Source organism: Mugil cephalus, chromosome 4, assembly GCF_022458985.1.
Source record: "Mugil cephalus isolate CIBA_MC_2020 chromosome 4, CIBA_Mcephalus_1.1, whole genome shotgun sequence".
Taxonomy (NCBI): Eukaryota; Metazoa; Chordata; class Actinopteri; order Mugiliformes; family Mugilidae; genus Mugil; species Mugil cephalus.
Window position 1 is genome coordinate 26,250,537 of NC_061773.1, and position 15,966 is coordinate 26,266,502.

The 15,966-nt window shown below is 37.0% G+C and overlaps 1 long non-coding RNA gene across 1 annotated transcript; it reads right to left on the bottom strand.

Moving 5' to 3' along the window:
- Positions 1-11,023: 11,023 nt before the first annotated feature.
- On the bottom strand, positions 11,024-14,637 carry LOC125007410. The gene is made up of 3 exons (XR_007112682.1): positions 14,162-14,637; positions 12,386-12,463; positions 11,024-11,040 (listed from the first exon to the last, which is right to left on the bottom strand). It is a non-coding gene; the product is annotated as an uncharacterized LOC125007410 (long non-coding RNA).
- Between the last annotated feature and the right edge of the window lie 1,329 nt (positions 14,638-15,966).

The window sequence follows — 15,966 nt, forward strand, 5'->3', positions numbered from 1 at the left end:
GTTTAAAATTCTCTGTCTAATCTCTTAAATCACGGGACAATAAGAACTTCAGTATTTTTTAAAAGCCACTTTGTGGATCCATAGTTCTTCTGTTTTATTCCATATTAATAATTATTTATTCTTTCCTTGTTTCACATTCCTTTTTAAAATGGGACAAATTCTCATATTGTTCTTCTTCTACTTTTTGAGATTGTATCAGCCTGTTTCCCTGAATCTTTTTTAAGAGTCTGGTGTGTCTGTTTTCCCCCTTTTATTTCTTCCTTTTTGTTCATGTTTCACGGAAAATAACCCCAGTGGTTTCTTTTAAAAACATTACGATGTGTTTTTCAAAATCTGATTTGCTTAATTTAACTTCTTTTGACCCCCTGTAAGGTTTTTTCTAACATTTTTAAAAAAAGGGTGTTTTTTGATTCTAGAGAAGATTTGTCTTTTAATTTACAGGGGCTGAAATTAAATCCTCCTTCAGGGACTGATCTATTTTTCAGTTGTTGTTGAATCGATTTCAGAAAGGTGGTGATTCACCTGGAGGATCATTGGGGGAGGAGGGGAGTTTGTGGTGTTGTTTAAACTGGGCCCGGAATTAAAACCTAAAGTTTTTTGGGTTATTTAGTTATTCACTGTTAAAAATTTTGTCCAAAAAAAAGGAACATGTGTCAATTAAATTAGTATTTAAAATGAAAAACGGTTGATTTACAAATGTGCCCAGTGTTTAAAAAACTAAAGTGAAAACCAGAACCTTATGGGGGGACTAGATTTAGAGCAGGACTTTTATTTTAGAATAAATTTTAAAGCTGAAACCTAAAAAAAGGGCCCCCGTGACTGTATGTTGAACTATTTGGGTCAGAATCAGTGATGTTTTGGGGTGTTTGTTTTATCCTAAAGTGGGTTCTTAATTTTCTGCTCCCTAATGTATTAATATGGGATGGCCCACAATATTAGAAACCCCTTTCAACAAAATTTAAATCAAAGTACAACACTAATTTCACTATTAAATAATGTTTACACATTTTCTGAGGTTTAAAAATTTAAAAATTTTTCAAAATTTTTGTAAATAAAAATCATAGGAGAATGGATTTAAATTTAAATAAAGAGAACAACTGAAGAATAGAAAAAATTTTAAAATTTACGTGTCAACACTTTTCTCATATTTTAAACAAAAAATTTTTAAACCAAACATTGTGACGAAAGAAAATATGGGGGGGGGAAGGGGGGGGTTTAAAAAATAAGAGAACAACTGAAGTTTCCCAGTTAAACCTCACCTTCCCAAAAGTTACTTTTATTTTTTTGTTTAATCGGGGATGACGGGATTTCTTCTTGTTTTAAAAAACACGCGATGGGACATCAAAACTTTTTCACAGTGGCGTTGGGAAAATTGTTAAATTTTCCCCTTCCCATTTTGTGTGCCCCGTTGTTCTACATCATGAACTCTGTTGTTATCCTGCCCCAACCACGGGACTTTAGGTTCGGGAAAAGAACCTTGAACTTCACATTTGCTATTAGACCCCAGTCATTGTTTGATCGGTTTGGGTGTGACTTGTGGAATTTGGAAAAAAACCGGGTGAACACAAAAAAAAAACAACAGTTTGAAAGAGGATTTTGAAAATATAAAACTAATAATCACTCAAATTTGATGAAATACATGAAATTAAACATAGGGGGGGAAACAAAAAAACAAACAAAAAATAAACCAAACAAATGGCTAAATTTATTTTTGCCCGTTTTTGGATTTTTTTCCCCTTTCTTTCTGCTGTAGTGTCTTAAAATTTTCCCCCAAAGGGTTTAAATTTAAAATTCTAGGTTATCTTATGACCTGAACAATTTTTTAAAAGGGGGAACCTGGGGAAACTGACAAAACTGAAAATGCTTCAATAAAAGTCAGAGGGTTTATTACAGAAAAAACTGGGTGAAACTGGGGTTCCCTTAGAAAGGAAATAAAAGAAAACATCACTGGTTTTTTTATGTAGAAAAATTTTTAATAAAATTTTCCATTTAGTGATACATGGGGGAGGGAAAGGGGTCATTTGATTTTTAACCCACACGCCCCAAAAAAGCCTTTTAAAAACCCAAAACCCCTTTTTCAATATTAGTGCATCCCTAAATAAAGTATTTTAGAATTCATCCAGACGTCAAAAATGTTTCCCTTTTTTTAGTTTCAGGGTCACTTCTTTTTTATAAAAAATATTTACAAACCTTCTACAGGATTTAAAAAATGGTTAAAAAATAAAGAGATGTTGGTGTATAAATGTGTCCAAAAAATCAGTGGGTTATTTTTATCACAACCAAAGGGGAGGGTCCCCTCATCGGTGACGTCATCAGAATCAGGTTTTTACCTGGGATATTTTCCTTGTTCTGTTTTTAACCTTTTTTAAAGGGGCAGAGGGGTTTTAAAGCCCCCCCCGATATTTTTAAAAATAAAAAAATAATAAAATTTTAAAAATACTGTATATTTACATGTTGGGCCGGGGGACGTCTGTCCGACATATTTATAGCTGTTTGAAAGATCAGAAGATCGTTTTTAACCCACCATTCAAACCTCCATGACGGACTTACGACCCTAAATGTGGGGGAAACCCTCCCTTTTTTACGGCAGGAAAAAAGTAAGCCCCAATTTCATGGATAAATTTGTTTCGCGCAGGGTTTAAAACCTTTTTTTTAAAAGGGCGAAAAAAAAAAAAAAACATTTATTCACAAAAATGCGGTCGTTTTTAAAAAAACAAAACTCCAAAACCCTTTAATTTTATTTAGGGTTTTTGTCCAAGCGGAACAAAAATTAAGTAAAAAAAAGTGAAATTTTTTTCCGGTTTGATGGAGTTTTTATCGCAGCGACGCAAAAACTTTTAAAAACCTTTTTTCAAATTTTTTTGGTTATTTAAAGTATTGACCAAAAAATTAAAACCCAAAGAGGTTCAGTATCTCCAAAATTAGGAAACGCCCAACCCCCAAAACGGGCCAATCAGCCCCTCTTTCTAGAAATAATTAAAAGGGGGGAAAAAATGGTCTTTTATCTTCAGCGTCAATCGGAAAGGGGAGCGTCTTAATTTTGTGTGATTGACAGTTGTGTCCATTCCCAAAAGAAACGCAAACACCATGGAAAACACTGGGGTTTTTGGGGCCCGGTTTTTAAACCCCTGGGCTGCCCTTTATGGAAGTTAATGCAGTTGGCTTTCCGGGGATTTTGGGAAAACGGTTTAAAGAGGGGAAAAATTTTGGGTTTTTAAATGTAAACAAAAAATTTTAAAAAAAGAAAGGCAAAAAGCGTGTAAATATTTTAAAAGAAGACAATGAAAATTTTGGGTTTTTTTGTTTTTAAATGGAAATTTTGTTAAAAAATTAGGACATAAATAAAAAACCCTTTTCGTAAATTTTTTTTTCCCTTTTTAGGGGTTTTGCGTAAGAGTTGTTTTAGTCACCCGCTGGGGATGTCGGAAATTTCACTTTGTGAAATATTCAGGGGTCACTTCACTCTATCAACATGAAATCTGGCACAGAGATTTTTAAACTAAATTTAAGGCGAAACCCCGTAAATTTCGCCTTTTTAAAAAATTTTTATTATGAATGGATTTTTGTTTTTTTGGAATATGAAGATTAGATTAAAAACTACATAGCTCCACTAATTTTTTTTTAAGTTTCCCCCAACCAAAGACCTGGGTTAGAGCCCAAAAAAAGTTTTACTAAAAACCCACATGAAAAACCCCAGAGTTTTCTTCATGGGTTTTAAAAAAACAGGTCTGTTTTTAGTTCTTTATAGCATTTTGATTATAAATGAGTTTAAAATTTTGCCAGTTTAAAGATGAAGGGAAAAATTCTTGGGGTGAAAATTTAAAACCCCCCAAGAGGTTAAGATTACAATTTTAAAAGAGGAAAAAAAAATATATGTTAGGTTGTTTGCGTGAAACATTTAACCTGACAGTCAAATAAAACTGAAGCAAGAAAAGAAATGGGTCACCCTGTTTATTACAAACATAAATTTTTTTGTTTTAAATGTTTTTCTGACCCCGGGTGTAATTTGCTTGAGTTCATCTGGGACAAAAATTTAACCAGTCACTTCTGTAAATTTCGGGTCTTTAACTGTTTTTATGGAAAATACTCACCAAAAAATGAGCTCCCAAAGATGGATTTGGGCGTTGGTTTGATTTGGAAAAATAAAGCTGTTAAATTTTCCCCTGTCTGTCCCTTTGTTTTTGTTTTATGAAATTTGGAGGCATTACCAGACTGGGGGCCCGAAACTTCCCAAAAAGAAAGGGCTCGACCCTTTTAATGTGGGGGTCTTGACTGAACGTTCGTTTTTATAATGACCCCCCTGCATGTACAGGAACACCTCCTTTTTGATCTTTTTTCTTTTCCCGTCAAAAAATATCAGGGCGTAATGTCTGTTTGAGTTAAGGAACAGGGTTTTAAAATTTAAAGTCTTCTTTTTCTTTCACTCTCATCTTGGTGAAATGGAAAAAAAAACCCCTTTATTTGTTTTTAATCAGTGTGTTCACTCAGAAGGTTTTTTATCCGTCAGTAAAAACAGTTTTTCATGTTTTTATCATCAAATTATTGGGCTTTTCTATTTGAATATTGAAAAAATTTACTATTAACATATTTCATTTAGAAATCATACGAGTGGTTTTAGTTTAACACGGGGAAAAAGCCTTTATTTAAAGCCCTTTTTGGTTTTAATTAAATGGATTCAAACCCCAAACAAAATGTTTCGTTTTTTAAAATGCCCTTTTTTCCTGGGGAGGTGATTCCACCCGTCACCCAGAGGGGACAAACCCAAAAAAATTTTTCCCCAAGCTCCCCAAAATAAACCTTTTTGTGGACACTGCTTTTGACCCCTTTCCCCAATCTATAATGAGGTAATTCAAAGCAAAAGCACATTACCCTCCATGAACCCATTCATGTTGTTCTGCATTGTCTATATGCAGGAACAGAAATAATGTGTCTGTTAGAGCGATGTGCAATCAATAGGGCAGCAGGACTCCATTTAAACACAGTTTATGCTGTTTGGTGTTTATTTTGAAAAAGCGTGGACAAAAGGTCAACAAAAAATTTACCGACAACAAGACACTGTGACTGAACATTGTAAATCCTTTTAAAAAAAAACCCGGTCATTTTTCACCTTCATGAAGGGGAATAGGCTTCTTCTTAACTTGAATCTGTCCCCATTTATTGAACTCTTTGTTAGCTTTAAATTTTAAGGGAAATTTCCCTTTTTCCATCCCACCTTTTTAAAAACAGCTCCCCGATGATTCATAAAGTTGGAAAGGGTGTTTGATATTAATACCTGCTGAGTTTTTAGCCTTTTACCCTTCTCCCAAAAATGGCCCGATAAATCAATGAATTTCAGGGTTTTAACCCCCCCCCTCAGCCCCGGTACGAAGCAGAGTACAGTTAAACTTTCTTTGGGGAAACCCGTTGTTTTTTGAAAAGGGTCTTTTATCGTTTTAAACTCCAGCCCGTGTGAAACTACAAATAAAGGCATTTCTGGGGGCCGGAAGAAAAAAAAAAAAAATTGTTTTTAGATGGAGGAGAAAAAAGGAGGAAGTCAGGTTCTAATTAAAATTTTGGGTCACTTTTTAAAATACTTAATTAAGAATAGAAAATTATGGTTTAGTAGGAAGTAATCTTACATTTTTAAACCGGGAAACCCTTTACCCTTTGGGGGGTTTTAACCTAAAAAACAAAGGTTTTGGCCCAAAGTTTAGACAGGAAGTGTTGGGGTTTTGGGAGTTGTTGTCTGTTCTAAAATTTCCAGGGGGGGTTTAAAAATTTTGTCGGTATTAAACGTGGTTCATTCCACTCCGTTTTGTCTGCGCCCGTTCAAAATTTTTTTTTACAAAAACCCCAAAATGACACCTTAAAAGGTATTTTTTGTTATAGAAAAAATTTTCGGATTTATTGGTTTTTTAATGTTTTTTTATTATTAAATTTTTTAATGTTATTATGAAGACAGTTTAAAATGTAAATTTTGTTTTTGATGAAACGTTTTCGCATTTTAAATTTCCCCTTTCACAGAGACGCTATGGGGGGGGGGGGACGCAAACTCCCGTCCCACCCAAATTTTAAAAAAAAACCAGATTATAACCAACATCTTTAAAACCCCCATCGTGTCGATTAAAAACCCGTTGAAAGAACCGAAAGGGTGTTTTCAGGAAAGGGCGTCATAATTTTTTTTGGGGGGGATGATGTCCCGTGGATTCTCTTTTTATTAAAAATGGAGTTTAAAGCGGAAAGTAGCAGGTTTCAGATGCTGCCGTTTTTTTAGACCTACTTTACTAAACTAAGAAAAAAACTGTTTTGAAAAAATCCACAGTCCGCCATTTCCTTTCCCGACACTGTAAAGATTTATTTGTTTTATATTTGATTTTTTTCACCTTCGTCCCCAAAAGTTGTTCCAGAGCCCGAGTCCGGGGGAAAGAAACCACGGAGGGGAAAAAGCTATCTTGTCCAAATTTTCTGAAAGGGGGAAAAAATCGCCAAAAATTTAGTTTATTTGTTTTTTTTTTGAAAATAAGGACTCTTGGGGGCCACTCCTCACAGCTCAACCGACCCCCATTCCAGGACCTTTCGAAATTTTTTGACTTAAAGTTCAAGAAACAACAAAACCAAAAACTTCCGGAGAAATCCCCCCAGAAAAAGAAACTCCCTTTTTTTCCAGAGAAATAAAAGTTGATGGGTTTAGCACAGAAAGGTGAAAAAGGGCTTTAGGTTCAGGCTGATCATGGTGAAGTGAAATTTTATTTTTGGAGGGAAGCAGACTTCACTCTGGAGTCTTGGAGGTAAAGTCAGGGTGCAGCTTTTTCACACCCGACTGTTAATTTTGGGAAAAAAGAAAAGAAAACTAGTTCTCCCGAATCTGGAAATTTTCTATTTAAATTCCCCTTTCCTTTTTCAGTCATTTCTGACCCATTTTGACCTTTAACCATAACACAAACAGGAACAATATGCTCCGATTTTTTAAAAGGGTGTTTCCCAAATTAAAGGAAGGTTTCATGTGTGTTATTAAAAGGTCGTAAACCCCACCTCCATCCACCACCCGCCCCGAGAATAAAACCCAGGTTTAAAAAAGAGAAATTTTATTTTAATTAACAAAAACTCTGAGAAAACTATCATGAGTTACTGGGAAAAATCTTTAACCTCAGGGTGAACTGTTGGGGGAAAAGAGGATTAACGTTCAGTGTTCACTTTGGCCCCCAAACTCCATTTTTTAAAGCTGTCATTGGGGGGAGGGCCCGTGGTTTTAGTGTTGTATATTGATTTGCCTTTAAGGAAAGAAAGGGGAAACAAACCCCCCAAAGTTTTTCTCTTGCATTCAAAAAGGGGTTTTTTACAAGGGAAAAATCAGTTTTCATATTTTGCTAAATTAAATTTCCCGTTCAACGCACCCAAACTAGATTTTTCCACAACGATCATCCAGGTGAATTTTTCCCCCTTTCTTGGGGGGTTTTTTTTCATAAAATGAAAAGTTAGAACATGCGAATGAAGGAAGATTTAGTGGGAAGGGGCTGTTATATTTTAAAAACATTTATCGCCCCCCCAGGGGAAAATAATGTTTTACCAGTTGGCGTATAATATTATAATTATCCGACATGAGGTAAAGCTGGGAAAGGGCCCCTTCAAGTGAAGAGGTAAAAGAGACTCTGAACATTTCCCCATTTCCCTTTAAACAGATGTATTCTTTTAAAAATTTTTAAGCTGAATATGTGAACAGAAAATTTTAAAAAACACTCTTGAATCATGTTCCCTTTACATTTATATGAATCAAAAAACTGTTGCTTTTCACCCCTCTTCATTGAATCCATCCTTTAAGGTTTCCAGTTTAAAACTCATATGTTTTTTTCATATTTCTGTCCTGGGCTTTTTTTAAAAAACCTGTGTGTGTAATAAAATTTTTAAAACTGTCATTTTCCTGATGTTTATGAAGTTCAATTTCTGTTTTGCATTCTGATTGTTTAAACAGGGTGGGTGAACCCAAGAGGGTCACTCAATTTTTCCCTTTGAGTGTCATGGGTTTGTGGGTTTTTTGTTGTAATTGTTTTTTTTGCCCTGCCCGTTTTTATTGATGTGCCCCCAAAGAAATTTTTTTTCTTGGATTTTTTCTTTTTTTTCCCGAGCAAACCATCAGCCTTTTTTTCTTTCAAACCGGGTTTTTGTTCATTTTTTAATCTTATTTTTTTTCAGCCCCCTTTTGTCTGTTCCCGTTCTCAGTGTCATTTTTTTTTGTGTTTTTTTTTTGTCATTCCCAAAGTAGTTCACTCTTGATTTTTTTTTCTTTTTTTTTGAACCAGAGAAGGATCAACTTTTTAAAAAGTTTTAAATTTCTGAACCCCTGAGTCCTCACACCCCTTATTTAAAAAAGAAATTTATTAATGTTTGGAAAGTTGCTTTTTGAAATGGACCCAAAAAATTTTTTGAATGTTTTAAATTTTTCTTTTCCCCCCTTACCAACCCCTTTTTGATATTGTAAGTTTTCCCCTTGTACTTTTTTAAACTCTCCAACCCTTTTCTTTTAAGGGCTGGCTTTCCCGTGGCCGTTCAGGTTTGGGCCCCGTCCCAGCTGTAAAAGATAAAGGACTGAATGGGGTAGTGTGTGGGTTTTAAACCCCTTTTGTGTTCTTCTGTTTGTATGTAGGACAGAAAGAGCTTTTGAACCCCCAAAAAAAATTTGGGGTCTGTAACCCTGAGTTGGGGTTTGAGGAAATTCTGAATTTCTTCTGATTTCATTGATAAAAGCCATTATGGATTCATCCCGCCAAATTTTTCTTTTCAAAAAAATCTAAAAAAACATGGGTTAAGACACAGGGGTTAAAAAGATATGGGGCGGGCACACAAGGGAGAAAACTAATGCAACAATTTAAAGTGTGGAAAAAAAACAGGATGTAAAAACAAGGTGGAAACACAAGGAAAACTTTGGGAAAAGAGGGAAAAAATGGAAAAGACACCAAAGCTGGTGGAGTTCACCCGTGGATCTTTTTTCTGGTTTTTCTGACGACCAAAAGGCTTTTTTTGTGTGAGTTATGGAACCCAACAGTTCATCACCCGCCCCGCTCTTTTTTTTCTTTTTGCAGCTACTTTATTATTTTTTAAAGTAAAGGGGACGTTGGGCCCTTAAACTGTACCACACACAATAAAAATTTATCTTTTCAAAACCAGGAAGAAAAAAGGGGAAAAAAGAGACACAAAACTCCTTTTAAAAGGAAATAAAGACAAATTCAGGAGAAGACACACCCCGATTTCTTTTAGACGGTTTTAGTTTTCTTTCTGGTCGTTTTTGGGAGCAACATCTCCCAAAAATTAAAAACCCGTAATCAGAAGTTAAATTTTTTCAGGGGAAGAAGCGTGCTTGGAAAAGCCCCTTTGTCACAAAAAGGATGTGGAAAAAAATCTAAAATAAACCTTTTTTTTTTTTTTTTTTAAACAACAACTTTAAAGGGGAAATTTTCAGTCAATTTTAGCAGAGGGCTAGGGTCCAGATTTACTAAGGTTTGCAGCTTTTGCTCATGCTAAAAACCCGCCCTCTGTTTTCTCTGTGTTTGGGTTTTGAAACATGGGGGAACAGGGTCTTCAAAAACAAACAGAGGGGGGGTTGTTCGCCTGTGCCGGGGTTTTTTTATGAGCAAAAAGTTATGTAAAAAAATGGGGTGAATCTGTCCCTTTGATTGGGCCATCAGATGAACCTTGCAAAAAAAGTGGTTTGGAGTTTAAATTTCCCCAGGAATCCACACAGGTACCCGCCCCAGGCTCAGTCTTATTTTAAGCAGGGGAAAAATGGTTTAGGATCTTTTATTAAAAAATTTTTTTTGAGCAATTGAAAAAGAAACGACGTTCAAAAAAACACACAGGGCCCGCATCACAACTAAGCATGAAGTCCTAGCTGATATAAAAATTTTTTAAAATTTTTTTATCGTGAGAAAGTTACCCTTAAATCCCCCAGTCTGGGGGTCGTTTATCCAGTTTATCGCCCGTTGGAAATTTGCTCCGACGTTTGTTTTGGGAAAGAAGGGTGGGGACAAGGGGAAAACAGGCCGGGGGGCCCGGGGGCTGGTTATCCCTTTGGGTTTCCGGCGCGTCTTCAGAGGCAGCCCGGGCCCGGGCTAATGAACTGATCGCCCGGGGGACCGACTCCGTCATCATCCCAGGAGATAACGGCCCCCAAGGTTTAAAATTAAACCGGGAAGATTTTTTGAGGTTTACCGCTGGCTGGGTTAAACTCTTTTCGGAGATTTAAAGTTTAATCTATTGTTTGGGAAATTTAAAAACTGTGTCAGTCGCGTTTTTTTTTTTGTTAATGAACAGTGAAAACTTCCAAAAGGGGTGTTTTTTTGGACAGAAAACCCGCCCCTGCCACCATTACAGGAATCCCACCCAAAAGGGCCCCCTTTGGGATTCAAAAAAAAGCTCCAACAAAACGTAGGGGGGACCCCGAACGGGTTCAAAACCCCGTAAAAGTTTGTTTGTTAGTTTGACCCCGTGGGGTTTTCTGTTTTTGGGTGCCTTTCAGGTAGGGATTGGGAAAAAGGGTTTTGTTTGAAAAAGCATGACAAAAGTTTTCATTTTCAACCCGGGGGGCAAGGTTTTAGTTTTTGCTTCGGATCCAAAGAAATGTAGCCCTTTTTAAAAACACATTTCTGGACCTTTAAACTTGGGGGCAAAAATTTAAAAGTTGGTGTTAGGGTTTATCAAATCCGGATCTCGGGCTCTGTCATGTGAAAATGTTGAAACATACCCTGGAGGGAACGTTCAATTAAAGCCTCATGCCCAGGGGAGAGGGAAAATAATGTGTCCCGGCTGAAAAAGACCCCCTCATTGAGAGAGGGTCCCGGGGAGGGTGTCCCGGGGGCTGAAGGGGACCTCACCTGGGGTTTTTAAGCTTGTGGGGTTTTCTGTGGAGGTTCTCAGTCATAAAAGGGCAAAAGGTAACCCTAAAAAGGGTGGAAATTTAAAAGGGAAAATGGACGTGTAGAAAAAATTCAACAAGTCCCCGGGCCCCTTTTAGTTTTTCTCGGTGATTTTTCCCCAGGGTTTTTGACGGTGGGAAAAAAAAAGGAAGAGCTAGAAAAAGAAAGGGATAGTTTTAAAAACAGATAGCGGAAGAAAGATGGTTTTAGTCAGATAGTCAAAGATTTAAAAAAAACACAAAGTGAAATTTAAAAGGGCCAAATTAAAAAAAGTGAAAAAATGCAGCCCAAAGAATGTGAAAGTAAATTTACAAATTAAAGCCGGGGGGCTAAATTTGTCCGATTATAAACTGCAGAAAATTTAAAAAAAGGGTGTCCGGTGGTGAAGCGATCTTCTTTGTTTTAAAATGGCAGTAGTCAGGAGTTTTACATACGTAAACACAGGTTGGGAAAAACAACAAATAATTAAAAAAATCAACGGGAAAATTTTATTTTTAATAAACCTTTTAAAATTTTACCCCATTTGACTGATATCAGATAATAAACTCAAAGACCAACAGCCATTTGCCCCGGAACGTCTTAAATATATTAATCAAATGGATTCACTGACATTAATGTTGTAAATGTTGTTTTGTTCTTCACTGTATTTTAACCCTCTACTTGTCTTGTTGTGCACTTAGCTGAATGGTAAATGTGTGAAAATTATCTCTGTATTTATATTTTTACGTCTGGACTTTTATATGTATAGGTACACATCTATATAAATGTTCAAATTTGTATTTTCTTTTTTCAGATCTCTTCTTACTGTAATCCTGTAGAATTTGAGGTTGAATTAAGTTGTTTAAAAAATGAGAGGGGTTCGAGGAGCTGTCCAGTGCTGAAGTGACCCCCTGATCCATGTTTCACACATACCTAATATAAATAAAAAAAATAAAAAAAAAACATCAGATTCAAAAAAAAGAAAAAAGAAGTAACTGGCTGTATAAAATATTGTCAAACAAAGTCACTTTAAATTCACCTCTAAATAATATTTATGTTCATCTCCACATCAACTGGCTTCCTCATTGTTTGCCACATTTTTATAATCTGCACTCCTTGTTTTTTTGCACTTCATTCATGGGGGTGTCATTTTTCACACGTCAACAGTTTACTGTGACCTCTGGCTGTTTACACATGTTTTCTATCAGTAGATTATGTTTCATGGTCACATGCATCAATCTGCTCTTCAACATGAGGATCAGGTTTTAATAATAAAGCTCTTGAATGTTCTGTTTGAGTCTAACTAGTTTTCAGAGAAGCTCAGATTAAAATCTGACGCTGGATTAACCTCCACATATTTACAGCAGCGTTTATCAAAGAGCTCAGTCTGTATGAAATCACCAGCAGACAGAACACAGAAACTCAGATAAATTAAACAATTGTAATTACCATAACTAATTATTTTCATCAAGGACATATTGGACCATTTAAATACCAGCTTTTGAGTCTTTCCCACTCACCCACTAGATCAACTTCAGTTTCATTTCCCCTCCACAGATCGTTTCCTCCTCAAGCTTCAGCAGATAGATGAGTCCTAGCTGTCACATGAGGCCAGGAGAAGGAAACAAAATGTAATTAATAAAAAAAATTTGCGAACCAAAACGTCTTGAGACGCTGCAGATGGCAGGGTAATCCTAAAAAGCAAACCCTAAAGACGCTGGTCAAGACACAGGTGAAATGAATGAGGGTGGAGCACACAAGGACAAACCAATGCAACAATCAAATGGTGGAAAAACACAGAAAGTAAGACAGGAAAAGAAAATCCAAGGAAGAACTTGGCACAGAGAGGAACAAGTGGAGAGACACCAAAGCTGGTGGAGTTCACTGTGGATCTGCTTCTGGTTTACTCACAGCCAAAAGGTTTTAGTGCAAGTTATGACCTGATGATAAACTTAAGGCTGTGTGGCAACTAAATCCCTAAGATATAAAAACAGTTTATCACTACAGCTCTGTTTTTCTTTAACGTATCTACTTTATTATTTTAATGTCGAGGTGATTTATTCAGCCATGAAGCTCAAAGGTCGTCATAATCTGTACCACACACAATAAACTTTATCTTTACAAACCAGAGGAAGAAAGATACACAAGCTCTACTACAGGAATAAAGACAAACTACAGGCAGACACACCTAGATTTCATTCAGATGTTCAGTTACTTTCAGGTCGTCTCAGTCTCTGTCAGCAGGAACGCCTTCAATAAATAAACCAGTAATGAGCAGTTGATCTGCAACAGGTGGTTTATGGCCACAAAAATTAAGCGGCATGGAAGATGAGATGTACAGATGATAAGTGTGAGAAGGCTGTTGTGAACTGTTGTGTGATATCATCTCTTCCAAAAAGAGCTTGGTTGTGATGGTGTCACTGTAAAGTCATCAGGGTCATCAACACAACAGCAAACAACTAATTCATGACAGTGTCAAACCCTGGAAGAGTTTAGAAGAAGTGTGTGTTTACCAGAGGGAGAAGGTGTAATTACAAGGTCCAAGCAGCTGCAGTAAAACATAATATAGTGTTCAGACAGGGCTGTAGCGCCCCCTAGACGTCAGGTCTATTTTACTGAGATGCAAGAAATCACTTTCTTTATGGGTTACTAATGGCAGCAGGTAGGTCTGCTGCAATACACTGTTTATCAACTGTTGTGTGTGAACTCTATTATTAAAACTACTTTTTATTTAACCCACTCCGTTTTTAGGGGTTTTTTTTAATCACTACTATACATAAATGAAATACTAATGAAGTTACTTCTTTCTCTATAGGTACCCATTAAGTTCCTTTTAGCCTCCCTCTAAAGCACTCACACCTCAAACACAAGCACTCTCTACAATGACTACATGAACATAAACAACACTATTTATAAGATACCATGGGAAAGAAGAACAGACACAGGTAAGTTTTAACGATTTACTTTTGTAAATATTAAACACACAATCAAATATTTCAATAATGGGAAAAAAAACAACTATTCAAGTGAAAATCTTAGACTTATTTGTCCCTTTAACTCACTACACCAATCAATAAACAAAGAACCAGTTTCTGTTCAGTTCAATTTTTTTTTCAATATGCACCCAAGTTTCAAAAGCACAACAACCAAAATATTCCACCTATAGCCAGCACTTTTATTCACTACATGAAAATAAAATAAGATGGAATGGGTACCCAGTGTGTCAGTGGAGTGATGCGGGCCTGGTTCGACGCTCGCGTTCGTAGGAGCCAGAAAAGAAACAATGTCAGACTCACGGCAGTAATGGCGTCCTCGTCCTTGACCTTTCTGCGGCACAGCGTGTTAATGCAGCCTGGGCCTTAGACGGTTCCTCCCGTCCGTTCTCCCGGTAGCGTCCGTGGTAAACACTCACCGCAGATCCTCTCATGCAGACCGGTTACACAGCAGACTAACAGGCTTCACCTCCGCGAGCTGCTCGTCGTGAAGGCCGCCAGGTAAACTCACGTGAGCTACATTAGCTTCTAGCTGCACTTCTCTCTTTTCACTCTTTTTCTCTTCATGTAAACTCAAACACGGTGCTGCGTTCACTGAACAGTCACTCTGAGACTCAATGTCCGTTTGTCTCGACATATGTTCCTCAACCAGCGTGTTTTAACTCCTCAAAGTCTTTTCTTTGCTGTAATGTTTCCGCGGCCATGCTGTCACTCACTCTCCTCTCCGTCTTTTCCTCGCGCTTCTCCGTGACCCCTCTTCCGGTTCCGGCCGAACTCGCCCCTGGTCACGGATTGGATCTCCAAAAGGTAATCAGAATCAGAATTCCTTTATTGATCCCAGAGGGAAGTTACTTTTCGCTACAGCAGCTCCTACCCAAAGTGAACCAAGAGCCAAATAGGCAATAAGAATAAGTAAGAGAATGTAAACAACACAAGAAATATATGTAAAACAATATGTACAAGTATACAGTGACATTGAATATGGGTTACTACACAGTCAACAACCAACACTGTGAGGGATTCCAGTTGGAAATGTTGAATTAAAGCGGAGTTATTAATCCCACCGATTCTCCATTAGTTCACTTATTGACTGTTTTGATGCCCTGTCAGGATGCATCTGGTCTCTGTGTTCAGAGGGTAGACTGGTCCAGACACCAGGACACAGAGATGATTATAAGCTGTAAAAGTTTGTGTCTTCTTGACTGTTTGATGTGAGAAATGTTAGTTGTGGACAATCGATGCATTAACTGAGCATCTGCAGAGATGTGTGCAGTCTCTGAAGGAAAATAGCTGCTGCTTGATGATGATACTGATGTAATGCACCACTTTTGCTGCTGAATAATTTTCAAACACATCTAGAGCAGTTGTTGTTGGACATTGTAATGGAGTTTTATGTATCCTTGTGTAGGAGAAGAATAAGTAGAACTTGGATTTCTTTAGCGCACAAGAAGTGCAAAGGAACTGTAGAAGGTGTACTTGTTATGCAGTGAACCTGTGAGTTGTGTTTTCTGTTATGCAGACGTTATTTTCCCAAACTGTCTGGTTACATTAATTCCATCTGGATTCAACCATGACTGTAGTGTCAGCTGAGGACAATTGTACTTGGAGAAGCATGATGGGAGGAAACATCCTACAGTGTAGAAAAATATAAAAGCTGTATGTTCTGTAACATGGAGAGAATTAACTCGTCTGCAGCTTGTGTGCATGGTGACTGTTCCTCTGTCCTCTCTGGTAAACAAAACATGCAAAGACATTTTCCTCAGACAAAGTCTCTTTGTTTGTTGGACAATAAAATCCATTGAAGAGGAGATTTCCTTTCCAAAACAAGAGGAGCACTGAATGGAGTTGAATCCAGTGTTGAGTGTCTCTCACAGTGTGGCTACGCGGTGGCACAGTCACCTCGAGGGCAGGATGCCGGTTTGAAGCTTCTATGAGGTTCCTAAAGTCTGAATCTTTGTTTTTCTGTTAATCGTGTGATGGAGTAGTTTTACTAGACTGGGGATGTCAAACTCAAATACACAGCCAAACTTAAAAACTGGGACAAAGTTGCAGTCCAGACTTGATACTTATTGAAATACTGAACAAAATTCATCAATTTCAATTCATCT